General features: G+C 34.8%; 1 pseudogene; it reads right to left on the bottom strand.

Annotated features, from left to right (window-relative positions):
* Positions 1–715: 715 nt before the first annotated feature.
* On the bottom strand, positions 716–21361 carry LOC144253094 (protein Spindly-like; annotated as a pseudogene).
* Between the last annotated feature and the right edge of the window lie 3357 nt (positions 21362–24718).

The following is a 24718-nucleotide window of genomic DNA, read 5'->3' as shown; positions in this document are numbered from 1 at the left end:
CACAAAATATAAAGTTATATATAAAATACATATATTTATATGTAAGATCATAGGTATCAAGGAATTGAGAATCCCTGAAGTTTCTTTTTTTGACCACACCTTTATTCTTTTTTGATAATATCCTGTTATCCACACAGAATAAGAAAACACAAAGAGGAGAAATTGTTGCAATTTTATTTTATATTTAAAAATTATTTGTCTCATATGCTTCAGTCATAAAGTGAATATAAATAAAGATACATATAGGTGCTTTAAACACTGACAAAATCTATAACAATATATATTTTCAAATCAAATTTCCTATTTTTACAATATAATGAAAAACTAAGTTCATAAAAAGATTACATATGAAAATATAACAGTATATTAGTTCATTCTCTGAATATATGGCTCTGAAGGTAGGTTAAAATATTCACTTCACTTGAAAAAAATCCAGACACTACACTGCATGTAGATTTAAATTAAGTATAGTCTTCCTTCCATTAACAGTTTATTCAGTGTGAATCACAGAAGATCCATGAAGGGTCATCACTTAAGAAACTCTCCTTAGAATCACAATCAAAATTGAAAGCCTGGTTGAGAAGCATGGAAATGCCGGCTCTTGATACAATGAGGAGACTTGAGTATTTAGAACTCTGGCACCACTCTAGCTCTTAACTAAACTCCTCAGTAACCTCAGGGCAAGTAGTACCTCCCTCTGATCAGAGAGAAGTCCTTACTGCTGAGGACACTGGGTCTCCGGAGTGGATTTGGAGGACACGTATACAGTAGGGTATGATTTCTTACAAGGTTCTTTTTCCAATTTGCTTGCAGGTTCTTTCCCTTCATTAACGTCTGTTTGAAGCATTGACTCAGCGGCTAACCTCCAGGCATTAAAGCATCCACTCTGAATTCAAATGTAGTTATGGAAAAAAATAGAGAAACAAACCCGTAATATATTGAGCCTCTAAGGAGGAATGGTGCTATTTTTTTTGATAAGAAAAAAAAATTAGCAGACTCCAGTACCATTAAAATACTAAATGACTCTTGAAAGGAATTATTCTTATCAATAGACTTAATTTTTAAATGTCTAGTAAATATGTTAAGGTTGATAAAAAAGGCCTGTTAAGGTCTAGATTAAAGAATTAAATCTGATGAGATATCTATCATGATAAGTACACATAACACAAAAATTGAAATGCTGGAGCAGTATTTTAAAGATAACATGACACACAAAAGGCCCATGCACAAGATGAAAACACCATGGGATCCTGGCTGCACAGATGTCTGTCTCAGACAATGAAAACACACTCAAACTGAGTTTCAACTAGGAGAATAGTTAAAGAAAAATATAAACAGTGGGGAGATAATAAAATAGGCCTGGGAACACTTTAAAGAAGAGCATCAATTAAATTTATAAAGCATGCAACAGTTAAGTTTCCAATAAAAGCCACTTTTGTTATAAAATCATCTTCAGATTGTGTATCTAAGTTAAGCATGCAAGACACAAGGTTGGAAATGTCTGCAGTGAGCAGATGGACTCACACACACGCAAAAAAAAAAATCAAGTGTTTTGTGGTATTTTATTTGTTTTTGTTTAACTAGCAAGGCAAATAGTTTCCAATATGCAATTTGAGTCAAACAATTTAATTAGATACATTGAAGCAATATTTTTTTCAAGCACAAATGGGCAGAAGAAGAAATGAAGGGCACATAGCTGGCAAGATATGCACTGATCGGTTCTGGAAATCCACCTCTGGAAGACCATACAGGCCACACACCGTGAGCCATGGAAACCCGCACTGGTCATATGCACACTCCCACAGTGAGCAACACACACACATGCACGGCCTGTGGAACTCGCCTCAGAACAGTTAGCGCTATGGGTACTGTCAGGTAGCATCCATTTGTCATTCCCTCAAGAATATCAAGCTCTTATTTTATGTGACTTACAACATTATACAAAAAAGTCAAGGAAGGAAATAATTAATTAGTCTTCCTTACAATAACAACAGCAGCTAGAGTTTTATCATTGTTGAGTACATTTAGTAGCACTGAAAATTTAAAGAAAAATCAGATAAAACATACAAGGAAGTTCTTTTACATACGATGGACTGTTTTACTTTTTTGATCAAATGCACACAGAAAATGCCTGACTCTGTTCCCTTCTTTCTAAGAACAAAGTAGCCCTAGTAGCACCTTAAAAACCTCATTTCACTGGAGACAACCCAAGCTGGCTACTTTCACAGAAACAAGTTTGAATTTTACATGTCTAAAAGTATTTATTTTTAATATACCTGCCATTGCATTACACAACCTTCATCTTGATTTCCCCTCCATTTCCCTCACTTCTGTTTATCCTTCCCAGATCCTGCTGTGCATGCCCAGAACTCCAACTGCAGCCAGTTACATCCTCTTCCCTCTGTTCACTTGCTCTTACCTTCTCACTTCTATTCCTTTTAAAGGACAAGGCCCTTCAACTGGTCCTTCAGATACACATATCTGACACTTTCTCTTTTAAGTCACAAATTCAATTATGCAGAAATTGGAGGCTTTGATGTTTTAGAAAAAATGGAAACAAATTACCTTGGATATTTAAAAATGTCAAAATAATTAAAAGTAATGTCTGAAGGATTGGTATAAACATCATCAAAAGCCATAGAAAACTTCACCTACATTTTCTTAACTAAACTGTCTTCAGACTACTGGAAAACCTTTGAGAAGGTAAGTTGATTGTTCCTTCATGGCTACTCCTTTACCAGGAGAAAAGTAATAGCACATTTATTCAAACCAACAAGAGAGATGTGTGGCTTTCTAATGACTCCCTTCTTCAGGAGTCCTTTCCCCTTGCAATCATTTTAGTCTTTCTCAAAGTTTTAGAGAAGTTGAAGGCGGGCAGATGAAACTGGGGCATTAGACTGCATGCAATATTGAGAAGACAGATAAAGAGACAAAGAGCATAGCTCATGCAGCGAGAAGGGAGAGAAGGGAGGGCTGCTGGCTGCCTTGAAAGGAGGACACTGACCTGAGAGAGCTGGGCGTGTTCTCACTTCTTTCACTTAAGGCTTGAGCAAGCTTCACACATTTCTTCTCCTTCTTTGGCTGCACATCCACGGGCAGATTTTTGTGAGGAGAGAGAGGGGCAGTGGGAGTGTTTGCAGACACTGACTTTTCTAACTGCAAGTCACCTTCTGAAGGGTCAGGACAGGACTGTGTCTCCTTGTGAGGTGGGAATCTAGAAGTTCCTTCCCAGGCAGCACCGCTGGCACATTCGTTTTCAGCAGGGGTCACATCCAGAGGTAGCACCTCCTGCCTCTTTTTGAGTATAGGAACTTCGATTTTCTCTGAGAATGAAAACCATTAGAAAAATCCAGTCAATGAACAAAAGACAGACCAAGGGAGAGCAGTTATACATAAAGTCTTTTCCTTTTTTCTATTCTTTCAAAATCCACTCATCACCTCACTGAAATCTATTTCTTTTTCTTTCTTTTCCATAGACTGCATTAATTAAAGCTTTTATAGGTTATTTTGACCATAAATTTTTCCTTGGGAACTCAATACAGGAATTCTAGGAATGAATAAAATGTTCTCTTGTGGTATTTTGATAAAAAATTCTAAGGGGAGATGGTTCCTAAGGGAGACCTTGGTGCCATGGAGATAAAGATGCAGTGGCAAACAGGGAGTTTAGGATCAAGTCTGGCACTTAGCAGCTGGATGACCTTAGGAAAGTATTTAATCATCCTACATTTTAAGGTTTCTAAATCTGCAAAATGCGGATTAAAAATACTTACTTTGCTTTGTCTGTTACAAGGATTAAATGAAAAGAACAAGTCAAACTTTAAATATTGGCTATCCCTTGCTGCTCCTTTGAAACCAGATCATCTGGATTTACTAACCATCCTCCTGTCCCTTTGCTGTGTTCAGTTCAGCACACTACCCCTGAAATTCCTAATGGGTAATTTTTACTCACAGGAGCTTACTAGGATCAGGGAAGAGATAAAGGACAAAAGAAAGAGAAGTCTTTTAAAACAATATAAAAAACTTCTCATTGTTGACATTTTCCACACTATTGACCAGAATGAACAGAGTTCAGCCTGTCAAAAGGGTGGGGGCAGAAACCTGTTGAGAATCCTTAACCTAAAACATGTTGACAATACCTTTTGGGGAGGGGAGGGAGTTAGGACCATCACATTCATGGACTTCTTTACATTTGGCTTTTTATTTTAAAATTTATACATAGTAAAGTTCATTTTTTGTAGTATACAAGAGGCAGAGGGTGTATTGGGCTATTTTTTCTCGGTGATGTGACTTGCTCTAATAACTGTCCAAACATTTTTCCTTAAAGGCTAGAGTAAGAGAAGAGGTCGGGTAGAAATCTCCAGTGATAAATACCCTTCAGAACAACCAAGCTAAATAACTATATGCCACAAAAATACATTCACAAGAACTCAGAAAACCAGAACAGGTAAGTTAGACTGTGAAGCCCACAAGGGGAAAGGTTCCCTGTTACTGCAACTCCTTGTCCCTAAGCTTTCATGGTACCACCTGCAGAAAGCCCCCAGAACTCAGTGTGTACACTGAAAAAAGTAAGCAAGAAATAGATATTTGACTTCCTCACCACCAGAGTCTCTCTGTGGGAGTCTCACTGTATGGGCTCACAGCAAACACTGAGAATACTCCGTGGGATGCTCCTGAGACCAGCTAGAAGGAAGGAGAAGTAGGGCTCGAACTAGCACACAGAACTTGGCACTGGCCCCCCATCCCTGTCAGAGGAGACATGCTAGCAGACAGAATATTTAGAAATATTTACTGCTGGAGGCGGGGTTCATAGATCCTCTGGACTCAAGAGACTGACTGACTCTCCCACATGCCTTGAGTGTACTCCATGAATCTCCCATGGGTCCATCCAGGTTGGAAACTGCACCAGCAGCAGAGTTGTCAAAAAACCTGCATCTAACCTGAGCTCAGGGTGCCCTCTAATGCTGAAATGGAATACCATAGTCAGTCTGCTAAAAATGTCTAAACAAGCCTACTGGAGTAGAATAGTCACAAACAAGTCCAGACTGCAAAAAAAAAAAAAGAAGAAGAGATACCTAATTCATCAATGCAGAGACAAAGATATATGTTACAAGGACTAAGAAGAGCCAAGGAAAGATGTCCTTATCAAATGAACAAAACATATTGGCAAAGATAAACCCAAGACCTTCATATGCATGATTTGGCAGACAAAGAATTTAAAATATCTGGTTTAAAAAAAAAAACTCAAGAAACTTCAAGAAAACAGAGGACCAATTAAGAAAATTTTATAAGGAGACATTTAACAGATTGAAATAATTTTTAAAAATCAAATTCTGGAGCTGATAAATAAATGAAATAAAAAAGCCACTGGTGGACATTAATAGCAGAACTGATCAAGAAGAGGAAAGAATTAGTGAGCTTGATAACAGGCTATTTGAAAACAGAGGAGAAAAAAGAATGAGAAGGAATGAAGAAAATTCATGAGATCTCTGGGACACCATTAAAAGAGCAAATCTATGTCATTGGTGTCCAAGAGGATCTAGAGAATGACAAAAGGTTAGAATTAAGTTTATTCAAAAATATAACAGAAAACTTTCCAAATCTAAGATACAAACACCCAATTACAGGATAATCAAAGGTTGCCAATCAGATTCAACCCAAATAACTCTCAAAGGTCAAAGACAAAGAGGACTTGAAAGCAGCAAGAGGAAAGAAAGAAGCAAGTGACACAGAAGGGAATTCCAATATGACTGGTGGACTTCTCAGCAAAAACCCAAAAGGCATAAGGGAATGAGATGATATCCAAACTGCTGAAGGAAAAACATCTGCCAACCAAGAATAATGTACTCACCAAAGCTTCTTCAGAAGTAAAGGGAAGACAGACCTTCCCAGACAAAACCTGAATGCACTAATGGCAACAGACCTATCTTATAAGAAAGGCTGAAGGGAGTTCTTCAAATGCAAAGAGAAAAAAAAAGATGAGAACGTCTAATATGAAAACATCTGAAGGTATAAAAACCCACAGGTAAAAATGAGCATTCAGATAAAACCAAAATAACACGGGAACTAGGGGATGTAAACCATTTATATCCTTAGTAAGAAGCCTAAAGGACAATACTAATACAAATACAGTAATCTGCTAAGGGATATGTAATATAAAAAGATGTAAATTTTAACATCAAAAACTCAAAATATGGGAGAGAAATGGAGTTGAAGAGTAGAAGGCTTTTTTCTTTTTGCTTTTGAAATTAAGTTGTTGCAGCTAAAAATAACCTATTGTAATTATAAGATGTTCTGTGAAAGCCTCATGGTAATCACAGAGCAAAAACCTTAAATAGATACACTGAAAAAAAAATCCATGGGATCAAAACATGTTGATAGGAAAAAAATCACTTAACAAAGGAAGACAGGAAGATAAGAACAAAGATGTACAAAACAACCAGAAAACAAGTAATTACATGACAGTACCCAAATCTGACTCTGCTGCCTACAAGACACTCACTTGTAAGGAATATAGACAGAGAGTGAACAAATGGAAAAAGATATTCCATTCAAATGGAAACCAAAAGAGAATAGGAGTGGTTATACTTAAATAAAATATGCTTCAAGTCAAAAACTGAGGAGACAAGGCCATTACAGAACAAACAAAAAAAAAGAGTATACAACAATTGTAAATATATGTCTAAATACATAAAGCAAGCATTATTAAATGTAGAGCGATAGGCAGCAATTTTTTTGCAGTGATAAGGTACTTTAACAGCCCACTTCTAGCAATGGAAGAGCATCTAGCCAGAAAAGCAGCAGAGAAACATCAGATTTAAACTGTACTCTAGACCAAATGGAGCTAACAGAAGTTACAGACCTTTCCATGTACCAGCTGCAGCACATTCCTCTCAACTGCACATGAAATGTTCTCAAGGGTATCATGTCAGGCCACAAAAGAGAACATCAGAAACTGTACAAAGATGTAAAAATTAAACATACTTAGAAGCAACCAATAAGTCAATGAGGAAATTAAAAGATAAATTTAAATATTTCTTTTCACAAGTAAAAATGAAAATATACCAAATATGCCAAAACTTTATGCTTTCAGCAAAAGCAGTTCTAAGAAGAAAGTTTATAGCAATAAACTCCTACTTCAAAAAAAGAAGGAATAGAACAGCTTAGTGGTGTAGTGCTTGCCTACCACGAGAGATGCACTGGGTTCAATCCTCAGCCCTGCATATAAACAAAATAAAGGTTCAAAAACAATTTAAATTTTTTTTTTAAAAAGAAGGAAGATCTCAATGTCTCATCTCAATAAACTAGAAAAAAATAAGACCAAAATTAGTAGAAGGAAGAAATGGTAAGGATCAGAGCACAAATAACCAAAATAGAGGAAAAAAAGAAAATAAAAGATAAATGAAGAATTGGTTTTTGAAAAGATAAACAAAATGAATAAATCTTTAGCCAGACAAAAACAACAACAACAACAAAAAACTCAAATAAATTTAAAAAAAATCAGAGGTGAAAAAGGAAACATAAACTGACCCCACAGAAACAAAGAATTTTAAGAACTAGTAAATACAAACAAATTGGAAAACCTGAAAAAAAAATTTCTGGAGAGCAGAAGGCAACAGCATATCAAAATAATTAAATACCACGATCAAATGGAATTAACCCTAGGATCTAAGAATGGCTTAAAACACAAATCAACAAACTGATATATCACATTACAGACAAAAGGGCAAACACCATACGATCATTTCAATAGAAAAAATTTGACAAAACTTAACATCCTTTTTTGATAAAAACTCTGAATAAATTAGGCATAGAAGGAACACATCTCAGTATATTAAAGGCCATAGATGATAAACCCACAGACATCATACTCAACAGGGTCAAAATCAAAGAGTTTCCTTTAGGATCTGGAACAAGACAAGGATGCCACCAGCATTCACTGTTATGACTCAACACAGAACTTGAAGTCCTAGCCAGAGAAATTAGATAAAAGGAAGAAATAATAGGCAGCCAAATTGTAAAGGAAACCGTCCCTGTTTTCAGATAATACAATCTTTTACAGAAAATTCTGAATACTCTACTTAAAAACTATTAGAACTAATAAATACAGTAAGGATATAAGATACTAAAGCCAATATATAAAAGTCAGCAGTGTTTCCATTCAACAATAGCAAATTATCTGAAAAAGAAATAAAGAAAGTAATCCCATTTATAAAAGCTATGTTTTTTTTTTTTAAAAAAAGTGAAATAAAATACCTAGGAAAAAATTTAATCAAGGAGATGAATGAGCTCTACAGTGAAAACCATAAAACACTGGTGAAAACTGAAAAGACAGAAAAACATGGCAAGATATCTCATATTCATGAACTAGAATTAATATTGTTAAAATATTCATTCTACCCAAAGCAATTTACAAATTCAATGCAATTCTCATCAAAATTCCATAATTTTCTTTACAGAAAAAGAAAAAAATAATCCTAACCTGTCTTAAACAATAAAATTTCAAATAGTTAAAGAGCAGAAAGAACAAAACTGGAACAATGCTAGTACCTGACTTCAAAATATACTACAGTGCTAAACTGACCAAAATAGCATGGTATGGGCACAAAAACAGTGAAGAGAGCAATGGAGCTCAGAACACATACTGGGCAAAGGACAGTCCTTTAATAAATGGTGCTGAGAAAACTGGATCTCCACATGTAGAACCATGAATATTCATTGTTTCTTCATTGAGAACATTCTCAACTTCTACAAAATCAACCTTTTTTAAATTTCACAGATTAATAGGATCGTGTAGTGTTTGTCTTTTTGTGCCAGACTTCTCTCTTATCATATACAAAAATCAACTAAAATCTATAAAATTACTTGAAGAAAACGTAGGGAAATGCTACATGACCTCGGTCTGGGCAAAGGTTTTTTAGACAATCCCTCAAAAGCAGGAGAAACAAAAGCAAAAATAAGCAAACCAGATAATATCAAACTAAAAAATTTCTATAGCAAAGAAAACAATCAACAAAGTGAAGAAAAACTACAGAATAGAAGAAATTGCTTGCAAATTATACGGCTGACAAAGCATTACTATGTAGTATCTATAAGGAACTAAAAGAACTCAATAGCAAAAACCCTTCATATAATCTGATTTTAAAAATGGGCAAAAGACCTGAACAGACATTTTTCTAAGAATACAGAGGTTTACGAAAAAATTCTCAACACTACTAAATCACTAAACATCAGGAAAAATGCAAATTAAAACCACAGTGAGAAACTATTTCACCCAAGTTAGAATAACTATTATCCAAAAGAAAAAAAAAGAAATTCTGGTGAGGATATGGAGAAAGGAGAACTCTCATATACTGTGAGTGGGTCTATAAATTAGTAGTCATTATGGAAAATAGTATGGAAGTTTCTCAAAAATTAAAAATAGAATTAACATGTGACCCAGCAATCCCAATACTAGGTGTGTGTGTGTGTGTGTGTGTGTGTGTGTGTGTGTGTTTCCAGATATCTGAACTCCCATAAATGGAGAAAGAAAATGTGATATGTATAAGTAATGGAATACTATGCATTCATAAAAAAGGTATGAAATCCTGTCACTTGTGACAACTTGAATGAACTAAGGATCTTGTGTTAAATGAAATAAGTCAGGCACAAAAAGGCAAACACTACATGTTCCTATTCATCTGTGGAATCCAAACTAGGTTGATTTTGTAGAAGTTGAGTGTTCTCAATGAAGAATGAATATTTAAGGTGATCACATGCTAATTACCTTCATTTAATCATTACACAATGTATATATAAATAGAAACATAATAAATATCCAATTATTATATGTCAATAAAAAATATAGAATTCCCAATATTTAGTTGGAACATGGCCCCTGAGAATCAAGATTGAATTTTCTCAATCTTGCCTTGCTGTGACAGCAAGGCCACATAAATCAACTCTGAACTTTCTGCTCAATGGGATGGTGGCGGACAAACACAAAAGGAGTCTGAATCCTGCAATGCCTCCTCAGACTTTCATCGGTGGAAGAATAATCACAAGCACTTAAACCTAAACTATGTTTAGATCTTCTATAAATAATCTGAATTAGCATAACTTCCAACATTAGCTGCTTATTTAACTTTTTGGTATGACAACATGCTACGATTTTAAGTGGATAAGCCTCAAGTGTCAGTATGATGAAGCCTAGACATCCAAAAAAAGCCACATATCACATTCATGCATACCCAGTTCCCTTTGAATTTTTCAGCTGTAAATTTCCCTTATTAACTACAGATTGATAACTGCAAAATTGGTTTGTAATGAGATTTGCTAAAAGCTATAGTTTGAAAAAAATGTTGATACACTTTCTCAGAGCTACTTAGGACTTAAAAGACAAAAACATAGGAAACTTGCATACCTTCAGGTTCATACTTCAGCTTTAATTCATCTAGCTTAGCTCTGTTTCATATTTTCACTTTCTGCAAGCTGAAGGCATCTTTCATTTGCAAAAAGTTTTCGCTCGATATCCAGGGCCCGCTGGCTCTCAAACAATGCTTTCCTCCGCTGTATGGACAATTCACTTTTGCTGCTTTCATTTTCTTTGCTACAGTAACAGAAAAGAACCAAGGAATGTTAATATATAATTTTGTGAATAACTTAGTGGGATGAATCTTTAATTTTATATTTGAACACTTGATTAAAAATATATTTCTTTGGGATTTCTAGTAACAAAGAAAAACAAATAATTAAAGTTTAACAATAGCATCCCCCGCTGCCAAAATTCATGCATTATTCCAAGGTGATTCATGCATAAATTCCCTTTAAGTTATGAGATACTTATTCTTGAAAAATTTGGATTATAAGAATATTTTCTATATGAAAGTCCTTTTTACTTACCAATCTAAAAAGCTAAACACAAATTATTTACTGAAAGTATTCTTCAGTAATTAGTAATTATTAAATCTTGCATAAAACTCATGTATTACACAAAGACATGTTATTGACTTTCTTTACTGTGGAAATTTCTTTTGGCAATTTGAACTTAAAAATTTGTTATTATATGAATACCACCTATTAAAATAAATAAAAAGTCTTTATCTTCCATCTGCCAACCCAGACACCTACTTTAAGTTCTCAAGCTTTAGCTGAAGTAAATCTGTATAATAGGTGTTATCTTCCAGAGCACCAGAGTTGCCTGAAGGTTTTGAATCCATACTTTCATATAAATTCTAAAGAAAGCAAAAATTCTTATTACTTACATAACAAATTAGGTTACTGTATGCTTATTAACAGTGGCAGCAGCCACATGTTTATCTCTCATCCTTTGACAAATACTCTTCAAAGATCCACCCACTTACCTGAGTGCAGTAGGTACAAGAACCACCAGTCAGTCCTTCCTCAGGTAAGAAAAGTGGCTCAAGTTACTACCGGCAAGTAAATCAAGAGCTAGATTGTGAATCCAGATCTAACTCACACTCATATCTCTGACTCCAACTATACCTGTCTTAGGATTTCACTCTCCTGGCTTTTAGAATGAGAGAAGCAAATGCTTTTTGGGTTGAATTCTGGTATGACAAAGCTATACAATGGAAAAATAGGAAAAAGAGAGGAGATTCTTGAGGTTATTTTTGGTATCCAGGCTTTAAATATTCTGATTCACTCTTTGAATATTTTCTTTACTGGAAAAAAAGCAGATGTTTAAAAACTTGCAAAGAATTTCAGAGATTGCACATTTAAAAATCCTCCTAATTTAAGGTCACAATTTTCAAAGTATACCACAAAGCCCCAGGGATAGACTACATATACCTGCCAAGTGACACACTGCAAATTTAGCTAAAATTATAATACTTTTAATAGTTTTTAGAAGAAACAGAGATAAAGTCATATAAACAAATTTTTCTTCAAAAATGTCAAAATAAAGAAAGAGAAACTGTTCCAGATTAAGGAAGACTGAAGAGACTTCATGGTAAAACATGCAACCTTGGATTAGGCCCTAGAATTGAAAACACTAGATTTTTTTTTCTTTTAAAATTTGCTTAGGGTATGTTTTCATCAGCTTTTTTTTGTCTCTGTGACCAAAAGATCTAACAAGAAGAATGTAAGGAGAAGTTTACTTGGGGTTCATGGTTTCAGGTCTCAATCCACAGATGGCCAACTCTATTGCTCTGGGCCCAAGGTGAGGTAGAATATCATAGTGAAAGGGTGTGGGGGAGGAAAGTAGCTTAGAAAATGGTAATCAGGAAGCAGAGAGAGAGAGCTCTCTGCTCACCAGGGACAAAATTCCAATCACCCCTCCAGTAACTTAACTCCTCTAGTCACACTACTCAGTTAATCCATATAAGTGGATCAATCCACAGATCAGGTTAAAGCTCTCATAATCCAAACATTTCTCCTCTAAAAATTCTTGCACTAACACAAGAGCTTTTGAAGGACATCTCATATAAACCATAACAGGGTATCAATGATAACTGGCAAAATGTAAAATGTAGCTTGGTTAATAGCATGGTTCAATGCATGTCAATGTTAATTTGTAATTTTGACCATTTGCTTATATCTCCAATAACATCATGGTGCTTAGGGGTAAAAGGACATCTGGTTTGGAACTCACTCTCAAAGTTTAAGAAAAAACATATAAAAACAGAAAAAGTTATAAATCAAGCATACAAATAAGAAATAGGGAGCTCTGAGTCAAAGGCATGTAGGAGTACTTTCACTTTCCTGGAAGGTTGCACTAATTGCAAAATAAAATAAATTTATTAGAATTTATTTAAGACATCCATAAATTCCAGTGGATATACAATGTTGAATTGACAAAGCTCTAAAAATAATGGAACAGATAGCACTAAAAAATAATTACTGATGACATTCAGGCAAGAAATCTCACTGACATAACACTGAGCAGAAGACAGAAACAGGGGTATATATATTACATGATTCAATTTATATGAAGTTCAACAGAATATTCACATAATGTTGACACAAAGTTAGGAGGTGGGAGCACTTCATTTCAATGGGGCTTTTCTGGAGTGCTAGGAATATTTTATGTAATCTGATAGTAATTGTAAGAATATACATATACAGATATAAATATGTGTGTGTGTGTGTATAAACATATATATGTTAAAACTCACTAAGTTGTACACTAAGATATAGGTACTTACAAACAATAACCAGATAATAACAACAAAAATAGAATAGATTGGTTTGTCTTTGCTTTAGTAAAAGAAGCATGGTCAATAATACTGAAAAGCAGAGACAAGAAAAAAATAATTTAAAGATTGGGTCAATATGTACTGAAACTGAAAGTTAATTATACGATGAGAAACCTATTTAAACTGAAAATTTAAGATATTCAAATAAAAATCCAGCCACATCTTTTCAAGATATTATACGTACCTTAAATTTCTCCAGATTTCTAATTTCACCTAAAAGATGTTTTATTTCACCGTTCTTCTGCTCTAACATGGAAAACAACCGTTCCTGCTGCTCAAATTCAGTTTGAGATCCTTTCATCTGTAGCAATGTAGCAATCTGTAACTAGAATCCCCCCACCACAACAAAATTGAGATATTCTGATAAGCATATTTCTGGAACAATTTGTATTTTGTACTAATACTATTTAGAACTTGTTTTGAAAACTAATTAGTTATTTCTAGTCTAATAATTGGAAAATATACATCAGTTAGTTTTGTTGTAGACATAACTTTGGAGTACTTCTACTTTTTAATGATATCTGAAGTCTTTAATATAGTTTTACCTAGTTTGTGATACAAAATTGAACAGCATGACTGTGGTCCAGAGGGTGTCATTTAACTGGTAAGTAAGCCTGGACAAATGTGGCCTGCTTTCACCACCTATACTAACTCCTGTTAAAGCGATTTCTCAAAATTCTCCATTAGCTTTACTTAAGTAGGGGAAACTGTTAAGCAGCTCAGTCACAAACATGATATTCACAATGATAAGAATGGGAAGTACCATATGAGTATTTTTCTACACTTTAACCCCAAGACAGTTCTGAGAGGCAAGGTCTATCACCTCTACTTTGTAAATGAGATATGCCTTTTAGATGCTCTCAGAATATATGTCCCAGGTAACACAACTAGCAAATGACAACTATGTTTCAATCCAGTCCATATAATTCCAAGTTCAATCAGTGACCTTTCCCATTTCTCTGGTAAAACTGACATCTTGAAAAAAAAAATCTAAACTTTCTTCCAAACACCACCTTAGGAACATCAGGCAGAACAGACCATACATTGGAATTCTAAGGACTGCTATAATCTTGGAATCTTTCTAATTGCCCTAAGGTTTTCTGTTACTTCTTATTTGTGTGCAGCAACAACCAACAAAACCCTTAAAATTAAAGGGGTTAATAACATGCTTTGAGGAGCTGCAAGAAAAGGGAACCCTAAATAGTTCAAATTTCCATCTAAAATAAGCCTTTATGAGAAGTTAGAAATGGCAAAAGCTAGTCTCATTTGATGCAGGAACCCAGAAAGACTCAGAATAAGTGAGAAACAAACACTTTTAAATTCCTTTTCCCTATTCTATAAAGATTTACACCTCCCTGGCAAGGTTAGTGAATGATCATTAAAATAAACAATTAGTAGTTGTTAAACACACTAATGTTTTTCCAAGATTAACTTTTTGAAAACATAAAAGTATCTTATGATCTACCTGGAATTTCTAATTTTTAAAAAAATCATGCAGTTCTAGAAAAAAATATAAAAGTGTACCCCTTGAAGGAAAAGATGGATTTTGTGATATATTTACCTATATAATGCTAATATGAAGTAGATTTAACAAACATTTAAGAGCAGTAATTCCACACCTTCATTCTTTGCAACTGTTCTCTATTAAATGCATTTTGCTTCTTTAGTGACTGATACTTGACTTTCATACCGATAAGCTGGCGTTCCATTGCCGCCCTTCGATCTTCTACCTGGAAAACATTGGTATGTTTAATTGTTCTTGTACTAAATGAAATAATAGTTTACCCAATTCAATTATTAGAATACTTGTAAGTACCTCTGCAAACAAAGAGTTGCCCTTACTATTGGGATCCAAGGCTTGCTGGAGGGCCTGGCCCAATTGCAACTGCAGATCTTGATTTGCTACACGAGCTTTCTAAATTCAAAAGAAAACAATTTAGCTAGTAGAGATTAAATTAGCATGAAAACAATTTAAAAACTGGAAACAATACTACTGTAATGATAATACCTCTAAGGCATTATAGTATGAAACTGCTTCTTTCTCCCGCTCTTCTTTTTCTTCTTTAAGTCGGTCTACCTGGCGCATTAAGTTAGTACTAAGACGTTCAAGTTGTTCCTGTCTGTACTGTAGTTCATTCACTTCTTCCTTGAGAGCATTCTATTCAACAGAAATCGAAAGACAAAATTCTCTTGAAAATGCTTTCATTTAGCAGCTGCTCAGCTAACTTATCTGTAGTGGTTCACATTCAAATTAAAACTACAAAAACCTGTCAAAGTTTTCAGATACCTATTAAAATTTTAAAAATTACTTAATTTTTCAGCAGGGAACCAAACAAAAGGCTCTAGAGACTGCTCTTTCTGACTGTGAATTCAGGGCTTTAATTTTTAATGACTCATAGTCTGAAATGAAAAATCTATGTTCACACAAATTTCAACTTCCACTGTACTAACATTTTATATTATGACACAAACTAGGATCAGAAAATGTCTATGTCCTTTCAGAGCTTTCATTAATCTAAAGGTACTGTCTGCCTTATTTAATCAGGTCACCTAATACTATTTTTTAAAATAAAGTAATTCTCCTAAACTACATAAAACATTTTTTGGATAGTTAGATCAAAGTAGGTAAAAAAAACTTTTCTTCCTCCACACTAGCTCATTAGAATTATTATAAAAACACATAAAATGTATGCAAAAGAAAAATTTAAAAATCTAAGAAAACACATGCCATAAAAATTACCTTCACACTTTCCATTTCAGTCAGCTCAACCTGAAAAGCCAGCATCTCTGAAGACATGCTTTCATGGACTCGCTCAGACATCATCTGTATTTCCTCCGATTTATGAGACAGGAGTTCCTTCTGGTGGTCTACTTTGTGCTTTAGCTGCTTTTCACTAAGCCTAGCTTCATCTAACTCTCCTTTCAGTTTTTCTATCTAAAGTATAAAAAATCACAATTTTATAAATCAAAAGGTATTTTATTTCTGTAAAATATCACTGAATGATCCAAACTTGTACAAGAGACTACTAGAGCTTCCAAGGACACTCCAATAGTGACCCACCTTGTTTTATAAATAGTCCATTCTAGCCATCCAAGTAGTTTGGATGCATTAAAGCTACCAGAAGCACTATGTAGCTGTGTAAATGATGCTGTGACCAGCCATGCAGAAGCAGAAGCCTGATTGGAAAGCTACCACAACAGTCTAGGGGAGAGGGGATGGGGGGGACTAGAGCCACAGTAGCCTACAAGGTTCTGTTGGCCAAATCCCCACAACAGGCTGATGAATTCAACATGAGAAGTAAGAGAAGATACTGGGAAAAAAAAGCCCAACTTTTGGCAAAAGTGATTTAAGAACATCAGTAAGACTGAAAATTTTGTATTGATATACTCTTTGCTCTACCACCTAAGCCATCTTTACAATTGGTCCTTACTTCAGGCCCTGAAAAAATATCCCCTATACTGCTACATTTGTTCATGTAATGAAAGCTACATGGGAAAAAAACCCACTAGGAGAAATGAAAATGCATCATTACCAGTGGTTACTGTCTAAAACCAGATTAGTTCCAGACAAGCTAGACTATTTGTCAGTAATATGCAGGATGACTATGTATTTCACAAAAGCATTATTTGTTTGTTTTACCATCTATTGGGAAAAAATAAACCAACTCAAATATGTGATTTCATTACTAAAAATAGAAAAACACTTAGAGCTAAATCAATAAAGAATTAAGGCAGCAGTATAGCTAGTACAGACATGGAAAAAAATCTTAGAAGAAGTTACATAAAAAAATCTAAAAATTGAAAGAGACTTCTGAGAAGACAATAAAAAGTCAAGCAAGTTTTGAAAGAAAGGGTTTGTAAAAGTCTGGATGCCACACGAAGAGGAGCCATGGTGAAGTTCTGGATTCCTAAGTAGCAATCTGAAGGCTGGATGGGTGGGGGTGCTAGAAAGGAATGGGCATTCATGAACAGCTGTTGTCTATTTCGTGTTTATGTATGAAGTGGAGCTAGTATGTAATGTGTCATCAGATTATGTACACACTCAGTGACACAGAATTTGGTGTGAGGAAGACTTGCTTCAATTCACAACTGACAATTTCTAGCTCTCACCTTGTCCAATTTGCTTGATCTACCTAAACATTGGTTTTCTCATCAGTAATATGGAGATAAAAATAGGATTTCCCTTAAAAATATATTTTGAGAACTGGATCATGTTTTTCCTCAAAAAATAAATTATAAGGTATCAATACTAATATATAGTAATTTATAAGGAACTACTGATTTGTTCTACAGAATTACAAAGCACACCACTAGCTGCAGTAAAGGCTAAGGGACCACTCTTTCTGAAAGGAGACTGCTTGACTATGACCAAGGATGCCTCAGTAGTGACTAAATAAATGGATCATAAGAAAATTGCTGTTATCAAAATTGGAAAATTATATGTAATTAGAAGGCTATATTGATACAAGTCTCACTTTTATAAGTCATTTTATAAGTTTTTGTTTCTCAGTGTTTCTACTCTCAACATTAAAATGACAGAAAACTGATCTATGCTATTTTCACAGTGGTACTTGAGAAAAATCTTTATCACCTTACATTAACAGATGGTTGCATCAACATGGGGTATTTTTGCTCTGAAAACATACATATATTCAAACCTTGTTTTTTAGTTCATTCACTTCCTGTCCATGGCTTCTGTTTAGCTGCTCTTCTAATTGTTCTAGCTGCATTTTTTGTTGTTGCTTAATAGCTTCACATTCACAGCTCAAACTTTCTAACATGCGACTCTTGAGCTCAACTTCTCTCTGAAGAGTATATTTTTCTTGTTCATAATTCTGAAAATAGATTCAATTACAATTCAATTACATAAAAAATCACTTAAAGCTATTACATATAATCAGTTCTCACCTTCAACTGGCTTATTCCTGTTTCATACATTTGCTGCTTTCTGAGGTACAACCACATGTTAAATCTGGAATAACTTTGTAGCTCATCAGTTTTAGTGAATCCCTAAGGTATATTCTGAAAGTACAGTAATGTCAAAAACACTCAGGCTGAAGTTAGCACAGGCATCAACTCTAGAAAAGATGCAAGGTTACCACTTTCCAATCTGGGGCTCTGATGCCCTAGTAACTCGCAATGCAAAATGTAACTGGGGAGGCATTCTCTGGATTCCAAAATCTGAATAAAACTTTGTATGATGAGTACCATCAGGCTACGTTAAAATGTCCCTGATTTTGGCTGCATTATCAACTGTCACAGCAGCATGTCTTATCTCATGCTGACCCAAAACTAGGCATTTGTTTGACGATTAGGAAAATAAGCTACTTATTATTTCGTACAGTTTGATAGCACAACCTTCAAATCTGGAGTCCATCTGAGAGAGAACATGAAAAAGTAAGGGGACTTTTGGTAACAAAAGACCAGAAACAAGGTCTTAGGCATTCAACCTTCCATCTATTCCACACATACTTACTAAGAACCCAGCAAATATGCCAGGTAACAGAGAAACTCAGATAAATATAAAAAATGATGCCTGACTTCAAGGAGGATCAATGTCTAAAGGAACAATAAACACACAATTCAGCAATTACATTAAGTCACAGTAACTGGTAAGTGCTAGCTCAGAATACACTTCCTGAAGGAAGTAATGTCTATATTGGTTTTTAAAGTATTAGGACACATGCTTACATACTACGTTCTGATGCAGAGAACATCATAAAGTGAATAACTGTTTAACTAGTCAGATCATTCAGGTGTCTGAGCTCCACACATGATCAGATATCATTTGCATTTTATATGCAGGGGATGTTCCAAGACCCTGGGTGGATAGCTGAAACCACAAATTGAACCAAACTCCATATATATATATATATATATATATATATATATATATATATATATATATATATACACACACACACACACACACACACACACACATATCTTGATGAGTTTTAATTTTAAATTAGGTAAGTTAGAGATTGGTAACATAACTAATAACGATTATAATAATATGCTGTAATAAAAGTATGTGAATATGATCTCTCTCAAAATCTCATTGTACTATGCCTAGGTGAGGAGAGGAAGTGAGGTGGAGCAGGTGGGATAAAGTAGGATGGCACCAGATTTCCTCACACTATTCAGAATGGCATGCAATTTAAAATTTATTATTTAGTTATGGCACTGTCTATGTAATATTTTTAGACTACAGTTGTCCAGAGGTAATTCACACTAAGAAAAGTGAAACTAGAAATAAGGAGGGGGCCTAGTGTATGGTAAAGTCCATGATAGAGAAATGGTAATTGCTTCACTACCCTGTAGAAGGCATTGACAGAGAAGTATTAGTTCAAACTCCTTCATGAAGCTTTGAAGTATAAGATAAAATGAAACTAGAAAAAAGACCTAAAACAAGTAACATTATTTCTCCAAAAGTACTTCCACTTTTGATAAGTTATTTCTCCAAATAATTATATATAACATGGTTTTATTTTCTACTATTAGATTTTTAATTCTTTGCTTTGCTTTACAATTAGGTATTGAGCTCGTGGTCAAGAACAGTACCATATGGAAAAACAAGAGCTGTCATTAGTAACTTTTACCTGCTATATTTATAATTTTCAATTTTAGTTTATACCACTGAGGATTTACTAAATTAAACTGATTTATTCATTTTTTCAATAAATATTTGTGTGCAAAGCACTAGAGAATATAGCAGTGAACAAGACAAAATTCTTAAGGACCTTGCAATCCTGGAGGTAATAAGTACTGCAAAGAATTAAGAGTGAGTGATGCTACCAGGTGCAGTGGTGCACACCTGTAATCCTGGCGGCTCAGGAGGGGGGCAGGAGGATCACAAGTTCAAAACCAGCCTCAGCAAAGGCAAGGTGCCAAGCAACTCAGTGAGACCCTGTCTCTAAATAAAATACAAAACAGGGTTAGGGGTGTGGCTTAAGTGCCCCTGAGTGCAATCCCCGGTAACTATAGCCCCTGAACTCCCCCCACAAAAGAGTGAGTGATGCCGACTTTAGTTAGGGCTGGTCTCTATGAGTGACATTTAACTGAAATCTGAAGATTGAGGATTCAATCTATGAAGAGTGGGTGAGGAACAACTAAGCAGGAGGAAAGAGCTCATATAAACCCATAAGGCAAGACTAGGATAGCCTGAACAAGGAAAAGCAGTTTCCTATGTTTGCTAAAGTCCAGCAGAAGTCAAATCACATAGGGATGTATAAACCCTCAGACTGTCTTTTGTAAATACAATTGAAAGCCTTATGCAGATTGAGAAAGGAGATGACATGATCTCTTGTGCTTTCCCATGAGAAAGAATGATTCTATGTTGAGAAAGAATGATCTGAATGGCAATGATGGAGCAGGCAATCTGGTTAGAAGGCTGGGAGAAAGAAGACAGTGGCCTAAGATAGATGTTTTATAAATCATGTCCCTAAGAATTTGTGGACTAAATGTGAGACTTCTAGATTTTTGGGTCAAGCAACTGAATGTCATTCAATTTACTAAATAAATATGCTAAAGACAGAGAATGTTTGATTAGTAGACAGGGAATTAAATATTCTGTTTGTTTATATCAAGTTTGAGATACTCTTAAGTGGGCAATTGAATACATTAATTAAGAGTTCAAGGGAGGACTATTGCTCCTCCCTTGAACTCTTAATTAATTGTTAATTAAACAGTTTAGGTTGCTAAACTACTATGGGGGCATTTAGATGATATTCAAAGCTCCAAAATAAGTGAGGTCACCTATGTAGAGTGTGGACAAACAAAACTTAGTGATAAATATGGTAGGCAAATTGTGGTAGAAAGAGTAAACATAATTGAAACTCAGAACACACTGCTTTGGAAAGAATATCAGGAATTCATTAACTTATTCACCTTTAATGAAAATGGCATAGATAGGAAATTAGATATTCAGAAAATAAAATAATTACTGCTAGACAAAATAAACCTTAAATAGCTAAGCACAACCTCATAAACAGAGGAATCCACAGTCTTACCTCAGTCATGGTCATCATTTCATTACGACATTTATCTAATTGATTTTGCAATTCACTTTGGCTCTCCAATAGTTGTAAACCATACTGTGCAGCTTTTAGTTGCTCTTTTTCAACCTCTTTGAGCTTGCTTCGAAGATCTGCAATATCTGCCTCCATGTTCTTTTCCTGTTTTTAGACCATTATAAATAGAAGAAATACACTTTTTTGAGCTTAAACAAAAAAAAAAACCTACAATAAAAGCAATAATAAAGGAACCATGTATCCCCAGTGCTATTATCATATAAAAACATAATATTAAGATTTTATTCCTGACTTATAAGGAGTCAAATTTGCATTATTGTTCTAAGAGCAAAAATTGTTCTGATAATTTTTTTACTTGAGTTGAGACCAAACCAAAAAGAACAGAAAAAAAAAAGATACACTCAATTGTGCTCCTAAGAAACTCAACATTAGGAAACTATTCAATTGTTATATGTTAAATGTCCATAATTACTAAGGTAGAATTAGTCTCATAATTGTGTTACTGTCAAAATAATCAAAGTAAAAAGAGAGCAATGACAGAAACCAAGAAACTTTATGGTATGCATGCATGACTGCTGCTTAAGAGTAAAAAAGCCAGTTTTAAATCAGACTCACAAGATAAAGTAAAGAATATCCTGTCTTATTTTTTATAGTAGTACTACTTTGCTGAATGTATTTGTTTCATTGGAAACAGATTCACAGTATTTTTCTAATTACTCTTAACAGAGTATGTAAAATAGAAACTATGTTCAGAGCAATTTCCAGGCTAAGCCTTACAACTTTATACATAGGATAACTGTACTTTAACTTAACCTCACTTATTGTCCCTTCCTCTTTGGCCCTAGTCCCTTTAAGCCAAACTGAAACTGGACTTTGCTTTCATAGAGCATCAGATGATTCCCTATGTCTCAAGTTTATAGAATCATGCATTTAACAAACATTTACTGAATGCCCCATTAGCTAGGCTTCATTCTGGGCACTTCAGATCATTATGGCGTAAAACTGGCAAAGTTACTCATTCATTAAACTTACATTCTGAGAGGGGAAAATAATAAGTAACAGCGTAATAATTAAATACATTAGAAAATAGAATTGGAAGAAAAAAAAAGCTCAAAAGAGATAGGTGGTGTAAATAGGAGGCAAAAGATGGGAAATAGGTATGCATCATTGTGTGGAAGAATGTTCCAGGCAGATGGGAAACCCTAATATGGAAAAAGAGTCCAAGATATGAACTAGAATTTAGGTCACAGATAATAAAGGAGCCAGCAGATCAGTCCATTATAAAGAGTTTGGCTTCTAACATGTCTGAAGTAGACAATTTGGTAAAATTTAAAAGAATCATTTCACTGCTGTGTTGAATAGTTAGGATGGAACAAAACTGGAAGCACAGAGACCATCTGAGATAATGCCTCATGCTAGGTGGTGGCATAGTAGGTGAGAAATGCCCAGATTCTGCCTATATTTTAAAGGTAAAGCCAACATGATTTTCTTATATATGGAATATAGCAAAATAAAAAATGCCTTTAAAAAGTAAAAATACCTTCAAGGCTCTGCCCTGAGCAACTAGCAGAATGGAGTTGCCCTCATTTGAGATATTGATGTAAAGTTTTTGGGGGGCCAGGGGGACCAGGATTTCAAGTTTTGCATGAAAGATGTCAAGCAGGCAGCTGAATGAATATATATGTAGGAGAGGGGTGTAGGCTAGAGATATAAATTTGGAAGTTATCAGCACAAGTCCTTCAGATTGAGTATCAACAGAGGATGAACGTAACAAAGAGAAGAGGACGAAGGACTGAACCTTACTAGAAGGTGAGGAAAAAGATGTAAAGTATATTCAGGAGTTAACAGTGAGGTAAGGAGGAAATCAAGAGCATGTGCTGTCTTAGAAGCCAATAAACAAAGTGTATTAAGGAGGTAGGAGAGATCATACCAAACACTGCTGCTAAGTCAAATTGGCCACTGGATTTTGAATTTATGGAGGTCACTGGTGACCCCAAGAGAATTTTGGTGGGAAGATGGGGTTAAAAGCCCACTTGAAATGAGTTTAATAGAGAATGGTAGGAGATGAAAAAGTGACAGAAAATACAGTTTTGCTTCAAAAAGCAAATAGAATAGTAGCTGGAATGGAAGTAGAAACAAATTTACTTACTATTTTAAAGATACAAAACAATATGTGTGTATACCCTAGGATAAATTCAGGACAGAAGATGACATAGGAGATACTGGAGAACTGCCAGAGTGATGTCCTTGACTAGAGGATGAGGTCTAATGTACTGAGAATGTAGCATGGATATCTTCTCTAAAATGAAAACAAAGCATACAATATAGATGCTGATTAACTAGGGAGATATAGTAGGGCGTATATTGAAGTAAACCTAGTTGGTTTTTGTTCATTTATGTTTTGGTAGCAGGGTATTGGGGATTGAACCCAGGGCCTGTCTGGCCCATGCTAGGCAAGTGCTATACCACTGAGCTACATCCCCAACCCTAGTGTGACCTTTTAAATGCCTCACTTATCACTGAATTAGAAAACAAAGTTCTTAACTAAGAATCAGTAGGTAGGAGATATAGGGTTTTATAATAGGGTAAAATAGATACCATAAACTAACCAGTGCAGACTACTTTAAAATGCAAGACCTTTTCAAAACGTATATACAGTGAAGCTAGCCAGCTAACTGTTGCTTTATTAACAATAACTTATATTTGTTGGGGATTTACCAACTGCTAAAAGAAGTGCTTCAAATACATCATCTCATTTAATGCTCTTCATGAGCCCATGTTAAGCCATTATTATTATCTCCATCTATCAAAATAAAAATGAGGTTAACCTCAAGGCCTCCTATTAAGGAATACACAAGGAAGCCAAAACATTAGTTCTCATTCATTCAAAAAATTTGCTGGAATTTTATTACATGTCAGACAATGCGCTTAGTGTTGAGGATAAAATAATGATCCAAACACTAGAAAATATTTTGTCTTCTTGAATTTTACAGTGCATTAGTAGAAAGGCATCAAATCAAATAACTAAACGATAATGTTACAAGTGTGATAAGTGCAAAAGGGAGAGCTGTAACTAAGGTGGTATCTAAGCCTATAACAAGAGGGAACTGTTCCCTCATTACGTGACTTTTCAGCTGAGCTCTAATGAGTGAAAAAAGAATTAATCTATCAACCTGCAAAGAGTTAACCTATCCTTTAGCCATGGACGAACTAAAACTAATATGTGCCATACATTTTGCTCGGTACTCTATGTACATTTTCTTAGCAATGTTCTCAAAGATCTCATAGGGTAGAAGAACTTACATTTTAAACATGCAATCTTAATGTGGCACAGAAAGGTTAAGTAACTTGCTCAAGGTTATCAGTCACTCAGGAGCTAAATGAGATGGGAACCAGAGTCTATTTCCAAAGCCTGGTGCTCACATTTCTGTCTGGCCTCTCAAAACAGCATACAAGCCATGCGCAGTGGCTCACGCCTATAATCCCAGTGAC

The sequence above is a fragment of the Urocitellus parryii genome, unplaced genomic scaffold (assembly GCF_045843805.1).
Source record: "Urocitellus parryii isolate mUroPar1 unplaced genomic scaffold, mUroPar1.hap1 Scaffold_91, whole genome shotgun sequence".
NCBI lineage: Eukaryota > Metazoa > Chordata > Mammalia > Rodentia > Sciuridae > Urocitellus > Urocitellus parryii.
This window is presented reverse-complemented; position numbering and strand designations above follow the sequence as displayed.